Source organism: Eriocheir sinensis, chromosome 28 (genome assembly GCF_024679095.1).
Source record: "Eriocheir sinensis breed Jianghai 21 chromosome 28, ASM2467909v1, whole genome shotgun sequence".
Lineage (NCBI taxonomy): Eukaryota > Metazoa > Arthropoda > Malacostraca > Decapoda > Varunidae > Eriocheir > Eriocheir sinensis.
In genome coordinates this window covers 6,692,636-6,709,632 of record NC_066536.1, presented here as the reverse complement: position 1 = coordinate 6,709,632, position 16,997 = coordinate 6,692,636, and the positions used below count along the sequence as shown (strand labels likewise).

The 16,997-nt window shown below is 42.7% G+C and overlaps 1 protein-coding gene across 4 annotated transcripts in view; it reads right to left on the bottom strand.

Annotated features, from left to right (window-relative positions):
* The window catches only part of LOC127004430 (uncharacterized), a 138,494-nt gene that overhangs the window by 87,274 nt on the left and 34,223 nt on the right, over window positions 1–16,997 (bottom strand). The window lies entirely within an intron of this gene.

The following is a 16,997-nucleotide window of genomic DNA, read 5'->3' as shown; positions in this document are numbered from 1 at the left end:
TTGGCTTCGATAATAACGAAAAAAAAAAAAAAAAAGCTACTCATGCATTTTTTTACCGAAGGAACGATTAATAATGGCGTGGCTCTTAGGTAACGCAGGAAACATGACGGAACAATGGAAGGGCTTGGTGCTGCTTATGTTTAGGCGATTCGTTCCGGTAATGTGCTGAATTAAACATCGTATTCTAATAATTGTGAGGCTTGCAACAATACTAAGAGATGATAGTTCGTTTATTTTTTTTATATTTATTTTTTATTTTACAGCAGAGGAGACAGTGCAAGGGCGTTAAAAAAAAACAATGAAAAAAAAAAGCCCGCTACTTACTGCATGTATTGTGTGAGTGTATGTTACGTATGTATGTATGTATGTATGAATATTTGTCTGTCTTTCTGCCTGTCTGTTTGTCTGTCTGTCTGTATGCATGTCTGCCTCTCTCTCTCTGTCTGTCTGTCTGTATGTCTATTATCTATGGATTTATTTATATGTATGCATGTAAGTAAATATTCTTTAGACAAACATGAAAATAAAACAAGGCTTATGTTCATTTGATACACAACCTGAAAATGCAGTAAATAAACCGCGCATCATTAATTCCGAAAAAAAAAAACCCAAGCAGAGTAAAAATCATTTCCTCAATACACCCAAAGAAAAAAAAAACTTCCTCCGACCGAACATGGTTTTCTTGCGGAGAATGAATGAACGATGAAAAAAAGAAAATCAGCAACGCGCACGAAAACACCCTGCACACGAACATTCTTCAGCCGCGAGAAAACAAAACACATAATATAAAGAGGCGAGTGTTGAGTTACAGCCACGGGAAGAAAAAAAAACCAAAATGAAAATATCCATTATAATATTTTGACAGAAGATGGAAAAAAAAGGGTTTGAGTTACATTCTGAGGCGTGAGTGAGGGTGTTTTGGTTGCCGGCGAGTAGGAACACACACACACACACACACACACACACACACACACACACACACACACACACACACACACACACACACACACACTAGAGAAAAATAAGAGATGGAAAAGACAAAAATAAGAAAGAAAAATCGAGTGAATGTATTAGAGAAATAAGAAAAGGAGAAGGTAAAAAGAAATAGAAGGAACACACACACACACACACACACACACACACACACACACACACACACACACACACACACACACCTTTCCAATACGGTTGATTCGCGACAAACAACACTCTGTAATACTAAATTCGTCTCTCTCTCTCTCTCTCTCTCTCTCTCTCTCTCTCTCTCTCTCTCTCTCTCTCTCTCTCTCTCTCTCTCACCATCATCATCATTATCATCTCCCGCCTACTCTTTCATTTTCTTCCTCCCTCAGTCTCTCCAACTTACTGTCCTTCTACCTCCCTCTCCCCTTCCCTCCCTCCCTCCAACCCTCCCTCTCTCCCATGGGCAAAGGAGTGGGCGCTGTGTTATATGATACGCGGGCATGGGCGTGGGCAGCGAGGACACACACACACACACACACACACACACACACACACACACACACACACACACAGGTAACACGTAGGTACAAACAGGTGGTGCTGGTCTTTGTTTATTACTGTATTTTTTTACGTAACTTCTTTTTTGCCAACAATTAATATTTCACGTTCGGACAGGTAGGAGGAAGGTGTTCATGGTGGTGGTGGTGGTGGTGGTGAGTATGGGTGGAGACTGAGGTGGTGATGGTGGCGATGGGGGGTATGGTGGAAGGGGATTGAAGAGGTAGTGGTGGAGGTAGTGGTTGTGATGGTGAGTATGGGTGGAGTATTGGTGAGATTGATGGGGGGTATGGTGGAAGGGGGTTAAAGAGGTAGTGATGGAGGTAGTGGTTGTGGTGGTGAGTATAGTGGAGACTGAGCTGATGATAGTGGAGGTGGTGTTGGGGTATGGTGGAAGGGGGTTGAAAAGGTAGTGGAGGTGGTTGTGGTGGTGGTGTGTAAGGGTGAAACATGTGGTGGTGATGCTGGAAGGGAGAATTGAGGGAGGTTGAATAGGCAGTAGTGGTGGATTGGGGGGGTGGAGATGCTGGTTGTGGTGGTGGTGGTGTTGATGTTGAGGGGGGGGGGGGGGGGGATGAAAAGGTCGGGATAAAAAATATAGAAGGACGGACGAAGGACGTTTACGAATTGATAATATTTCGTATTTTCCTTACGTGTCAGTCAGTCATGAATATATTGGTTTTATTTATTTACTGTTGTCTCTTTTTCTCCTTCTACTTCCTTGTTTACTGCAGTTTATTTGTTTATTCTTTGTTTGTGTTTTGCCAATACATTCGACTATCATCCCTTGCGTCATTTCCTATCTTTAAGTATTCTGTTACATTGTTTTCTTTATTGATGTGTTGTATATATATGTTGTTGTTTTTTCTATAGTAAGTATGGTAAATGTGAGAAGGAAGGATGTTGAGGAGGAGAAAGTAAGAAGGAAAAAGATAAAGAAGAAAAAGAAGATAAAGAAGAAGATGAAGAAGAAGAAAAGAAGAAAAAGAAGAAAAAGAACAAGAAGAAAAGGAGAAAAATAAAAAATAAAAATAAAAATAAAAAGAAAAGATAAATAAAAATAAAAATAATGAAATGATGAACGAAAGAGGAAAGAAAATTGAAAGGAAAAGCAGCAGAACGAGGAGGAGGAGGAGGAGGAGGAGGGCATAAAGAAGAGTCAAAGGGAGTGTGAGAGTGTGGGAGAGAGATAAAAGGTAAAGGAAGATGAGAATGGAGGAGGAGGAGGAGGAGGAGGAGGAGGAGGAGGAGGAGGAGGGGTGGTCATTTGACTATTGAACCAAGGGCAGCTTTCTCATTCCCGCTAAGCTTTTTTTCTTCTCTCAATGCTTCCTGGTCGGTCTCTCTCTCTCTCTCTCTCTCTCTCTCTCTCTCTCTCTCTCTCTCTCTCTCTCTCTCTCTCTCTCTCCCTCTCTCTCTCGCCTCATTAGTTTCATCACCTTCACCCTCCTTTTTATCATGGTCCTCCTCCTCCTCCTCCTCCTCCTCCTCCTCCTCCACCTCTTCCTTTTCTTCTTTCTCTTTCTCCCTCTTCTCTTATTTTTTTTTCTGTTCTTCTTTACCACCACCACCAACAACAACAACAACAAAAACAACAAAACATCACCTCCTCCCTCTCCTCCTCTTCCAATTATTCTTTCTCCTCCTTATTTTCTCTCTCCTCTTCTATTTTTTTTCTTGTTATTCACCACCACCACCACCAACACCAACAACAACAACAACAACATCATCACCTTCTTCTCCTTCTCCTGCTCTTCCTTCTCTTCTTCACATATTTTTTTCTCCTTCTTTTTTGTTGTTCTTTACCAATACCACCACCACCAAAAGGAACAAAATATAACCTCCTCCTCCTCCTCCTCCTACCCCCCCTCCTCCTCCGTGGGTGCAGCATTCCTCCCCACACAAACTTTAGCATACCAATCGGCCTCTCCCACAAGGTTACTGCTAGCCACCTGTTCCCTCCCTCACACCTTCACCTGTTCGCCTTCTCCCCCCTCTCCCCCTCTCACCTGCTCTCCTCTCTCTCTCATCCTCTCTCAATCTTCCCTTAATTGTTACGTAGCTACCTCCCTCCCTCCTTTCCTCCCACGCTTCATCTTTTCTTCTCCTCCCTCCTCCTCTTTTCCCTCTCTTCTCTTTCTACTGTTTCGTACCTTTTCCTCTCTTCCTCTCTTTCTCTCCTTCATCTGTTCCTTCTCTTCATCCCCTGGCTCCCTCCCTCTCCTTTTCACTTGTTTTCTTTCTTCATCCCATTTTCTCTTCTTTCCTTGTTTTCCTTCTTTCTCTCTCTTCCAGTGTTTCCTTTTACTCTCCTTCCCCTTCATCGCTCTCCCTTGCTCTCTTTTCCTTCCGTATCTAATTACTTCTTATGTTCCTCTCTTTGATTCATGCATTTGTTCTATTTTACTTTCGCTCTTTTTTTTTTTGGTCTCCCTTTTTGTTTACTCTGTTCTCTTCCCCTCTTTATCTGTCTTCGTTTTCTTCCTCCTTTCTTTCTGCTTCCCTCCCTCCTTCTCTCTGTTGCTCCTTCTTTCATCCTCTCCTCCCTTCCCACTTCCTACTTCTTCTCCTTTATCGGCCAATTTTCTCCCTCCTTCCCTCTACTTACCCTCATCATCTCTCCTCTTCCTACATCATCTCTCCTCTTCCTACTTCCTCTTCTCCTCTCCCTTCGTCTGCTTCTATTCTCCCTCCCTCCCTCCATTCATCCTTCCCTCTATTCACTCTCATCATATCCCCTCCCACTTCCTCCCTCCTTCCCTCTACTTACCCTCATCATCTCTCCCCTTCCTACTTCCTCTTCTCCTCTCCCTTCGTCTGCTTCTATTCTCCCTCCCTCCCTCCATTCATCCTTCCCTCTATTCACTCTAATCATCTCCTCTCCCACTTCCTCCCTCCTTCCCTCTATTTACCCTCATCATCTCTCCCCTTCCTACTTCCTCTTCTCCTCTCCCTTCGTCTGCTTCTATTCTCCCTCCCTCCCTCCATTCATCCTTCCCTCTATTCACTCTCATCATCTCCCCTCCCACTTCCTCCCTCTTCCCTACCTCTCTTCTCCCTTCCCCCCTCCCGCTCTGCCTTTTAAGAGCAACACAAATCGCCCATAAGTTAGCCTTGATCACACAGCTCGTGTTTTAAGCGAGTGTGTTGTGTATATAGGCGATGCACTTTTTCGGCCTTCAAACATAGTTATTTCGCAAGAGTTTTATCGATCGCAACACGAGATACGATACCTGTAAATTTACCCTTTAAAACAGCAAATGGTGCACGCGAGAAGGCGAAGCTGGAGGAGGTTAAGACTAGACACTTTTAGCTTAACGCACGGAGCCATGCAACAAGACGCCTTACTGCTTACCTGACCTGAAACTTTTATCCCTGTGCCCGTGAGCAAACTCTCGATCCTTGGAAACAAAAGATACAGCCGTGAGGAAAGTGAGACAAAGAGATTACCGTTTACCTCCCTTTAAACTTTTATACGTGTGTCCGTGAGAGTTTCGATCCTTGATAACTACAGATACACGAGGGAAGAAGGGGAGCCAGAGAGATACCATGATTTTTACTTTTACGTAACTTGGTTGAAGCAATCTAGGAAGATGCCTTACCGTTTACCTGACCTGAAACTTTTACCCCTGTATCCGTGAGCAAACCCTCAATCCTTGGAAACAAAAGATACAGCCCTGAGGAAAGTGAGAGATTACCGTTTACCCTCCCCTTATTAAACTATTATCCAAGTGTCCATGATAATGCCTCGATCCTTGAATGCAAAAGATACACAGGCACGGGAAGGGGAACCAGAGAGATACTATGATTTGTATTTTTAACTTGGTGTATGAAGCAATCTAGCAAGACGCCTTACCGTTTACCTCCCTTGAAACTTTTATCCGTGTGTTTGTGAGAAAGCCTCGATCCTTGAACACCAAAGATACATTGGGGAAGAAGGTGAGGTAGTGAGATACAAGAATGATTACCTCTAACTTAGTGTTAAGCAAGGTAACGCGGGAGTTGAACCTGTGCATGAACTTACCTCCTTTCTCTCCCTTCCTCTATCCTCCCTTTCTCTCCTTCCTCTCACTCCCTCATCCCTTTTTTTCCTTGCCTCGCTCTCTTTCTCCATTATCTAGTTACTTCTCTCCCTGAATCTTACACGAGCGGAAGAGGTGAAGGTGAGAGAAAGTATAAGAGCATTTACCTGTAGCTTAAAGTAGGAAGTAATGTGGTATAGGCTTAAACCTTATCCTCAACCCTTTACAACAGGTACACAAGAGAAGAAGGTGAAGGAGATAGATACACGAATTTTTACCTTGAACTTAATGTATGAAGCAACGTAACGCACACCTCCACCTCCACATGAATCCATTTATACAAACACGAGTGGAAAAGGTGAAGGTGGAAGGTATACAAGAGCATTTACCTGTAGTTTAACACCTGAAGTAATGTAGCATGACACCTGAGCGGCTACCTACCTTGATAGATCGCTTCTTACACCAAGTTAAAAAGACAAATCATGGTATCTCTCTGGCTCCCCTTCTTCCCGTACATGAGTATCTTTTGCATTCAAGGATCGAGGCATTCTCAAGGACACTCGGATAATAGTTTAAGTGTGTGTGTGTTGCAGTTTGTGTTTCTCTAAGTCTGTTGTTTGTGTTGTTGTGTGTTGCGGAGTTTGTGTTGCGTCAAGTTTGTGTTACATAGATTAAAGGGAGGGTAAACTTTATGCTGTTATACGTGTCAGTGTTCCCCTAAAGCGACAAACTTTAAAAACAAACATGATACGCGCGAGGAGGAGGAGTTGAGGATGAAAGATTTATCCGAATATTCACCCTAAACTTGATGGATGACGCGACGTAACTCTAGACCCGAACGTTACCCTGCATTCAGAGGTTTATATGTGCGTGTCTTTCTGCATTTGGGGTCGTTTGAAAACAAGTAAAGAAGGTGATGTTAAGGGATACGAGACTATTTACAATTTACTTGATATATGAAGCAATGTGGCGTGGCATCTGAACGGTTACATGCCCAATCTTTTCTATATGTGTCCGTGAAAGAGACATTTTTTTTTAAGAACAGGGTGGTGCAGGCGTGACGAAGGTGATGTTGGGGGACACAAGAATGTTTAGTATTCACTCGATATATGAAGCAATGTGGCGTGGCATCTCAAAGCTTACCTGTCAAAACTTATCTAAGCGTTTTCGTGAAAGACGCATTTTAAGAATAGGGTGGTGCAAGCGTGACGAAGGTGATGTTGGGAGACTCGAGAATGTTTAGTATTTACTTGATATATGGAGCAATGTGGCGTGGCATCTCAAAGCTTACCTGTCAAAACTTATCTAAGCGTTTTCGTGAAAGACGCATTTTAAGAACAGGGTGGTGCAGGCGTGACGAAGGTGATGTTGGGAGACTCGAGAATGTTTAGTATTTACTTGATATATGGAGCAATGTGGCGTGGCATCTCAAAGCTTACCTGTCAAAACTTATCTAAGCGTTTTCGTGAAAGACGCATTTTAAGAAACGAAGGTGATGTTAGTATTTACTTGATATATGGAGCAATGTGGCGTGGCATCTCAAAGCTTACCTGTCAAAACTTATCTAAGCGTTTTCGTGAAAGAACAAAATAATGGACGCGTGAAGAAAGGTGAGGGTGAAAGATACGATAATGTTTGGCTTTTAACTTAACGCATGAAGCAGTGTAGCCTGACACCTGAATATTTACCTGCCTCTAAACGTTACATATGTTTAAGTTTCCGTGGAATAAAATCCGCCGAAAATAAAATGATGCACGAGTGGAGGTGGAGCTGAAAGACGGGAGGAGGACAAGGAGTTACCTGCGCATTTACCTGTCTCCCGAAATTATAAACGTGCCATGTCATATTCACCTGTCGAGCTGATCATCATTTACTTTTACGTAGGCAGTTTACAATTTGCCTTTGCGTAGGAAGTGATGTAACTTGACACATGAAAGTTCACCACCTAACTTTACGTTCAAACTTATATATGATCGTGTTTCCAGGACAGAGGCAAACTTTAAAACAAATTGTGCACGCCTGAAGAAATATGAAGCGAAAGGTGTGATACCATTTACTTTTAACTCAATGTGTGGCTCCAGGTAAGAGTAAGAATGGTGAATAAGTTAACTTGAAGGGTAAATATAAAGCCCTTTAAAACAAGTGATAGGAAAAAGGGTTGAATCTGTATATGTACGTCTTTTCAGGACAGACCTTTAAAACAAATCATGCAAGCGTTAAAAAAGTAAAACTGAGAGAAGTGAGAACATTTACTTTGAACTTAATTTATGAGGTAAACAAAGAAAGTAAAGCGACATGGATGACGCCTGAAGAAATGTGAAGCTCAAAGATATAAAAACGTTTACCTTTAACTTAATTCATGAAGCAAAGTAACATGAACGACTCCTGACCATGTACATTAGTCTTAACCCCTTGTCTTCGGATTTCCTACAAGAAGACATCACCAAGCTACAGGAATGGAACAAAAAGTGGCTGCTACAATTAAATGAAGAAAAATGTAAAGTCATGCATTTTGGGAGGGGATATCCAGCATACCAATACCACATGGAAAGCAGAGAAAGGCCTGGGAGTGTATGTTACCAGGCGACCAGTGAAAGCCAAATACGATTGACGCGTAAGGAAAGTATTAAAAAAAAAAAAAATCTCCTGCAACGTAAAAGACAGAACATGATATCATAACACCTGCTTGACCCTTACCTGCAGTTAAAATTCGATACATGCGGAGAAAAGGGTGAAAAAATACCTCCAATTTAAAATATTATCCTGCAACGTAATGGACAGAGCATGATATCATAACACCTGCTGGACGATTACCTGCAGTTAAAATTCGATACACGCGGAGAAAAGGGTGAAAAAATACCCCCAATTTAACGCATGAACCGATGTAACATGACACTTGGACCTGTCATCAAACTTTTATTGTTACGTGTTTCCCTCAAGGCGGCGCGGCAAGAAGTCACCTGGGTACATACCTTTACCGGCCTTCAATATTGCTTTCCAAGAGGACAAAAAGGAAATTTCAGTAAAGGAGATGCCGTTAGAAGAGACACACGGATGATGATGATGATGATGAGGAGGAGGAGGAGGAGGAAAAAGAAAACAAAAACACATCAGAGAAAGAAGGAATAGCAAAAAAAGGAAAACAAAAAAAACAAAAACAGGCTGAAGAAAATGTAAAGACAAGACGTGGTTACCTGCTGGCACACCTTCCCCTGCCTTCAATATTCCTTTACTCAGTGACGGAACGAAGACAAGAAGTTACCTGCACATTTACCTGTCTTCCCAAATTATATACGTGTCATGTCATGCTTGCCTCTCAAATCGATCGCCTAACACTCGTCTTACTCTATAACGTATGGGCCAACGCAACACCTGCACTTTTACCCTTTCTTGCGATGGACATATTAAGGACTGAGAAAATATATGTTGAAAGAAAATCATGCAAGTGTGTTCGTACTGGATGAAGTTAAGTTTTTCCCTCTCAAATTAATCTATGCACACCTTTCTTACTTTAAATATATGGCGTAACAGAACTCCTGAATATTTAACTGTATACAAAACCCTCTATTTGCATCCTTTAATCACATGGTTACCCTTGAGTTGCTTGCTTTACCGTCAATAGGAAAACATACGATCAGTCCCCTTTATCTACCTTTCATATTCTATTTACACCTGCAGAACCCAAAACGTATAAAATTAAACACACACTCTCACACACACACACACACACACACACACACACACACACACACACACACACCCCACTTGCATATTTACCCACATTTCAAACACTACACCTGCCCGTTATGGAGTAAATCGATCGGGTATTTAAGGTATTAGTTCTCGAAATCATGCTACCTGTGCGTGTCATTTACCTTTAAATTTGCTCCTCGCACCTGTTAAGATCTAAATGCGCGGGGGAGCACAAAACACACCTGCGGATTATATGCATTTAAAACCTGCTGTATCAAGTCCCGTTACTGGTGCAAATTATCCTCCCCCTCCCTCTCCTACTTCGTTTCCTCTCCTCTTCCACTTTTTGCACTATTTTAATATTCTTTGATCTGGTTGTCTCTTCTCCTCCTCCTGTTTCTTTCTACTTCTCCTCCCGTAATTATATATTCTCCTCCTCCTCCTCCTCTTTTTAAACTATCTCTCTGTTCTCTGATCTTATTCCCTCTCCCCCGCCCTCTAATTTTCTTTCTCCTCCTGTAATTATATATTCTCATTTTCTTTCTTCTCCTCCTCCTGCTGCTTTTCATCTGTCGTTTTTTTTATTCATCCTCTTCCACAAGTTCTCTGTTTCTCTCATCTTTTTCATTTTCCTCCGTTTCTTTTCTTCTTCTCCCTCCTCCTCCTCATTTACATTTCTATTTTCGATTTCTTCCTGTTCTTATTCCTCACCAGTCATCTCTTTTTTTATCCACATCTTTCTCCTCCTCTTTCACAAGCTCTCTGTTTCCTCTATCTTTTCCATTTTCCTTCTCTTCTTTTTTCTTCATCCTCCTCCTTCTCCTCCTCATTTACATTTCTATTTTTGGTCATCTTCCTTCCTTTTTTTTTCATCCACGTCTTCCTCCACCGCTTCTTTTCCACTTTCCTACTCCTCTTTTCTTCGTCCTCCTCCTCCTCCTTATCTACATTTCTTTTCCCTATCCTTTCCTATTCCTATTACTTACAGGCTGTTATTATATTTTATCCACAACCTCCTCCTCTTTCTTCTCCTCATCTACATTTCTTTTAACTATCCTTTCCTATTCCTATTACTTACAAGCTGTTATTATATTTTATCCACAACCTCCTCCTCTTTGTTCTCCTAATCTACATTCTATCCTCAGCCTCTTCCTATTCCTATTACTTACTGTCTGTTATTATATTTTATCCACAACCTCCTCCTCTTTGTTCTCCTCATCTACATTCTATCCTCAGCCTCTTCCTATTCCTATTCCTCACTGGTACTTGCATTTTTTTTACTCACATCCTCCTCCACCCCTTCCTAATCTTAATCGGCCCCTTCGTCTTCCTCCTTCGCCGTCTTAACACAATAATAAAAAATCAACACACCCGTCCACGTCCGAATGTATGAAGTCAGGTAAAGCAACACCTGCATAATAATATTTACCCCGAAGACCCGAGGCACATTCAAGGCAACTCAAGGCAAACCGTAACAAAAAGAAAATAGAAAGAAAAAAAGAATATGTTTAGGCGCAGCGCGATTTGGAGCGAAGACAATGAAGTCAGTCATACCTTATCCTTCCCCTGACACCTTATCCTTACCTGTTACGCGATCGTCAACACAATATTTTAAAGAGAGGGAAAAAATAGAGGCTTGAAGTTAAATATATGAGATGAAGTTTAGTCAGTTTTGGGGTGGATTTAGATGTGAATGAATGAATAATATAGATATGAGAGAGAGAGAGAGAGAGAGAGAGAAAAATTAATAATAACAACAATAATGCACCTGTTTCAATGTCTAATGAGAAGGAAGATTGAAGTAGGATGCAGTGTGTGTGTGTGTGTGTGTGTGTGTGTGTGTGTGTGTGTGTGTGTGTGTGTGTGTGTGTGTGTGTGTTAATCAATAAAAAAAAGTGTTGTTTGTCTTGGAAATCATTAAGGCGAGTCATATTTTACGGCCGGAATCACCTGCCGGACCCGCCCTCACCTGGTACACCTGACGGGGGAGGAGGAGGAGGAGGAGGAGGAGGAGAACTGGACTATGAAAATGAGGACAAAAAGGAAATATCAATAAAGGAGATGCAGTTACAGGAGGAGGAGGAGGAGGAGGAGGAGGAGGAGGAAAATTGGACGATGAAAATGAGGACAAAAAAGAAATATTAATAATGGAAATCCAGTAAGAAGAGGCGAATGATGATGAGGAGGAAGAGGAGGAAGAGGAGGAGGAGGAGGAAAAGGAGGAGAAGGAAGGAAAAGAAGACGAAAACACATCAGAAGAGGAATGAAGAAAAGAAAAAAAATCAGTAAGGAGGAAAATATAAAAATCAACAACACTGATTAAAGTACACACACACACACACACACACACACACACACACACACACACACACACACACACACCAGGGCGGCGCCACCCTCACGCGGGGCCTTACCGATGGGCGGGGTTGCTGTTCCGCCCACCACCACCACCACCACCACGACCACCACCACCACGACCACCACCACAACCACGAGACGGGAGGAGTCTGATGGAGGGACGGAGGGAAGGAGAGTATAAAGTTCCCTCCTCCTCCTCGTTCTCCTCTTCTTTTTAACTATTTTCTCTCCTTTTTTTTTTCTCTTTGTCTTCCCACATCGGCTTCCAATCCTCATGTCCCTCCTTCACAAATGTTTTCTCCTCTTTTTCTCTTACATCCTCGTTCTTTGATTTTTATTTTATTCTCTGGCTCTTCCTCTTTCTACTGTCTTTCTCTTCTTCTCCTCTTCCTCCTCCTGGTCATTCTGTTCCATCTTTCTATTCTCCTCGTATTCCTCTTCCTGCTCATTCTCATTCTTCTTTCTATTCTCCTTCTCTTCCTCTTTCTCCACGCCATTCTGTTCCATCTTTCTATTCTCTTCCTCTTTCTCCTGGTCATTCTCATCCGTCTTTCTATTCTCCTCCTCTTCCTCTTACTCCTGTTCATTCTCATCAGTCTTTCTATTCTCCTTCTCTTCCTCTTTCTCCACGCCATTCTGTTCCATCTTTGTATTCTCTTCCTCTTCCTCTTTCTCCTGTTCATTCTCATCCGTCTTTCTATTCTCCTCCTCTTCCTCTTTCTCCTGTTCATTCTCATCCGTCTTTCTATTCTCCTTCTCTTCCTCTTTCTCCACGCCATTCTGTTCCATCTTTGTATTCTCTTCCTCTTCCTCTTTCTCCTGTTCATTCTCATCCGTCTTTCTATTCTCCTTCTCTTCCTCTTTCTCCTGTTCATTCTCATCCGTCTTTCTATTCTCCTTCTCTTCCTCTTTCTCCTGTTCATTCTCATCAGTCTTTCTATTCTCCTTCTCTTCCTCTTTCTCCACGCCATTCTGTTCCATCTTTGTATTCTCTTCCTCTTCCTCTTTCTCCTGTTCATTCTCATCCGTCTTTCTATTCTCCTCCTCTTCCTCTTACTCCTGTTCATTCTCATCCGTCTTTCTATTCTCCTCCTCTTCCTCTACCTCCTGGTCATTCTCATCCGTCTTTCTATTCTCCTCCTCTTCCTCTTACTCCTGTTCATTCTCATCAGTCTTTCTATTCTCCTTCTCTTCCTCTTTCTCCACGCCATTCTGTTCCATCTTTGTATTCTCTTCCTCTTCCTCTTTCTCCTGTTCATTCTCATCCGTCTTTCTATTCTCCTCCTCTTCCTCTTTCTCCTGGTCATTCTCATCCGTCTTTCTATTCTCCTCCTCTTCCTCTTTCTCCTGTTCATTCTCATCCGTCTTTCTATTCTCCTCCTCTTCCTCTACCTCCTGGTCATTCTCATCCGTCTTTCTATTCTCCTCCTCTTCCTCTTTCTCCTGGTCATTCTCATCCGTCTTTCTATTCTCCTCCTCTTCCTCTTTCTCCTGGTCATTCTCATCCGTCTTTCTATTCTCCTCCTCTTCCTCTACCTCCTGGTCATTCTCATCCGTCTTTCTATTCTCCTCCTCTTCCTCTTTCTCCTGGTCATTCTCATCCGTCTTTCTATTCTCCTCCTCTTCCTCTACCTCCTGGTCATTCTCATCCGTCTTTCTATTCTCCTCCTCTTCCTCTTCCTGTTCATTCTCATCCGTCTTTCTATTCTCCTCCTCTTCCTCTTCCTGTTCATTCTCATCCGTCTTTCTATTCTCCTCCTCTTCCTCTTCCTGTTCATTCTCATCCGTCTTTCTATTCTCCTCCTCTTCCTCTTCCTGTTCATTCTCATCCGTCTTTCTATTCTCCTCCTCTTCCTCTTCCTGTTCATTCTCATCCGTCTTTCTATTCTCTTCCTCTTCCTCTTCCTGTTCATTCTCATCCGTCTTTCTATTCTCCTCCTCTTCCTCTACCTCCTGGTCATTCTCATCCGTCTTTCTATTCTCCTCCTCTTCCTCTTCCTGTTCATTCTCATCCGTCTTTCTATTCTCCTCCTCTTCCTCTTCCTGTTCATTCTCATCCGTCTTTCTATTCTCTTCCTCTTCCTCTTCCTGTTCATTCTCATCCGTCTTTCTATTCTCCTCCTCTTCCTCTTTCTCCTGGTCATTCTCATCCGTCTTTCTATTCTCCTCCTCTTCCTCTTTCTCCTGGTCATTCTCATCCGTCTTTCTATTCTCCTCCTCTTCCTCTTTCTCCTGGTCATTCTCATCCGTCTTTCTATTCTCCTCCTCTTCCTCTTCCTGTTCATTCTCATCCGTCTTTCTATTCTCCTCCTCTTCCTCTTTCTCCTGGTCATTCTCATCCGTCTTTCTCTTCTCCTCCTCTTCCTCTTCCTGTTCATTCTCATCCGTCTTTCTGTTCTCTTCCTCTTCCTTCCCCTTATTACCCATCTCTTTATTTTCCTTATGTTCCTTCTCCTCCGTCTCTATCCTCCTTCTCCTCCTCACCCGTCTCTATTCTCTTCCTTTTCCCCCTCCTCCTCCTCACCCGTCTCTATTCTCTTCCTTTTCCCCCTCCTCCTCCTCACCCGTCTCTATTCTCTTCCTTTTCCCCCTCCTCCTCCTCACCCGTCTCTATTCTCTTCCTTTTCCACCTCCTCCTCCTCCTCCCCCGTCTCTCTATTCTCTTCCTTTTCCCCCTCCTCCTCCTCCTCACCCGTCTCTATTCTCTTCCTTTTCCCCCTCCTCCTCCTCCTCACCCGTCTCTCTATTCTCTTCCTTTTCCCCCTCCTCCTCCTCCTCACCCGTCTCTATTCTCTTCCTTTTCCCCCTCCTCCTCCTCCTCACCCGTCTCTCTATTCTCTTCCTTTTCCCCCTCCTCCTCCTCACCCGTCTCTATTCTCTTCCTTTTCCCCCTCCTCCTCCTCACCCGTCTCTATTCTCTTCCTTTTCCCCCTCCTCCTCCTCACCCGTCTCTATTCTCTTCCTTTTCCCCTCCTCCTCACCGTCTCTCTATTCTCTTCCTTTTCCCTCCTCCTCCTCACCCGTCTCTATTCTCTTCCTTTTCCCCTCCTCCTCCTCACCTGTCTCTATTCTCTTCCTTTCCCCTCCTCCTCCTCCTCCTCACCTGTCTCTATTCTCTTCCTTTCCCCCTCCTCCTCCTCCTCACCTTCCCCTCCTCCTCACCCGTCTCTATTCTCTTCCTTTTCCCCCTCCTCCTCCTCACCCGTCTCTATTCTCTTCCTTTTCCCCCTCCTCCTCCTCACCCGTCTCTATTCTCTTCATTTTCCCCCTCCTCCTCACCCGTCTCTATTCTCTTCCTTTTCCCCCTCCTCCTCCTCCTCACCCGTCTCTATTCTCTTCCTTTTCCCCCTCCTCCTCACCCGTCTCTCTATTCTCTTCCTTTTCCCCCTCCTCCTCCTCCTCACCCGTCTCTCTATTCTCTTCCTTTTTCCCCTCCTCCTCCTCACCCGTCTCTCTATTCTCCTGCTCTTCTCCCGTCTTTCTGTTCCCCTCTTCTGCGCAAAATGTTAATCATCGCCCGAATCTTCCCGCCCATAAGAATAATATTGATGCACGACATTAGAATAAACAAACAAGTAAATAAGAGAGTGAATGAACTTAATGGATAAACAAACACATGAATACGTAAATGAATGAGTGAGTTAAGTGAATTAAATAAATAAGGACTAAAGAACAAATACCGACAGTAGAGAGTAAGGAAAAAAAGATAAAAGAAAGAGAATGAAGAAGAAGAAACAGATGCAGGTCCTCGACGAAGTAAAAAAAAAAAAAAATAATAATAACGTGCAATAAAGAAAAAAATGATGATGGAAGAAGGCAAGAAAAGATAAAAAATAAAAAGAGTGAAAGAGAAATAGATGCAGACTCTCGACGAAATAAAAAAATATATATATACAAGCAACAACGAAAAAAAATGATGGAAAAATGCAAGAAAAACGAGAGAGAGAGAGAGAGAGAGAGAGAGAGAGAGAGAGAGAGAGAGAGAGAGAGAGAGAGAGAGAGAGAGAGAGAGAGAGAGAGATGCAGGCCGTCGACAAAGAAAAAAAGAAAAGAAAAATGAACGATAGAAAAGAAAAAAAAAGAGAAAGAAACGAAAGAGAAAGTAAAGCACAAACTGATGCAGTCCCTAAAAAAAAAAAAAAAAATAAAAAAAATAAAGCATAAAGAAAAAAATAACCATGATAGAGCAAAAGAAAAACAAGAAAAACAAGAAAGAAAAGAAAGAGTAAGGCAGAAACAAATGCAGACCTTCAACGAAATCATGCTCCCATCAGGACGGGACTGCACGTGGGACTTGGGCAACACTACTTTTATGGAGGCTGCTAAGGGAACGGTGCCTCATCCCTCCCCCTTTCCCCCCCTCCTCCTTCTCCTCCTCCTCCTCCTCCTCCTCCTCCTCATTTAGTCCTGATCTGGTCCCGTGTCCTTCTATTGCCTTCTGCCCTCGTCCACATTAATTTCCCCATTGTCTTTCCTTTCTTCTTCTCCTTCTATGTACAGTCTTCTGTTCTCATCCACCTTCTCTTCTTATCTGTCCGACTCCTTTTCTTCTTCTCCCTCTCTGTTCTGTCTTTTGTTCTCATTCAACTTCTCTTATCCTCTATTGCCTCTCTTCTTCTCCTTCTATGTACTGTCTCCTGTTCTCATCCACCTTCTCTTCTTATCTGTCCGACTCCCTTTCTTCTTCTCCCTCTCTGTTCTGTCTTTTGTTCTCATTCAACTTCTCTTATCCTCTATTGCCTCTCTTCTTCTCCTTCTATGTACTGTCTCCTGTTCGCATCCACCTTCTCTTATCTTTTTTTTTACTGCTTTTCTTCTTCTCCTTCTCTGTATTGACTTTCGTTCTCATCCGCCTCTGTTATCCTCTATTGTCTTTCTTTTTCTCCTTCTCTGTATTGCCTTCATCTTCTCCGTTTTTTTCTGCTGACTTTCTTCTCCTCCTCTGTCATCCTATTGTCTTCTATTCTCTACTTTCTCCCATTTTTTTATTTTCTTCTTTTTCTCCTTCTCCTTTGTCCTTCTGCAGACTTCTATCCTCTAAGTTCTCCATTTATTTCCTACAGTCTTTCTTCTTTTCCTCCTCCTCTGTCATCCTATTGTCTTCTATTCTCCTCTACTTTCTCCATTTTGTTTATGATTTTCTTCTTTTTCTCCTCCTTTGTCCTCCTACAGCCTTCTATCCTCTAAGTTCTCCATTTATTTCCTACTGTTTTTCTTCTTTTCCTCCTACTTCTTTTCTATCCTCCTCCACCTTCTCTGCTTTTTTTTCTGCTGCCGCTCTTCTCCTCCTCCTCCTCCGTTGCCCTTTTTCTGTCTTCTATCCTCCTCCACCTTCTCCATTTTTTGTCCTGCAGACTTTTCCTAGTCATTCACCTCTTAATCTTGCTCTGGTCCTCTGTTCCC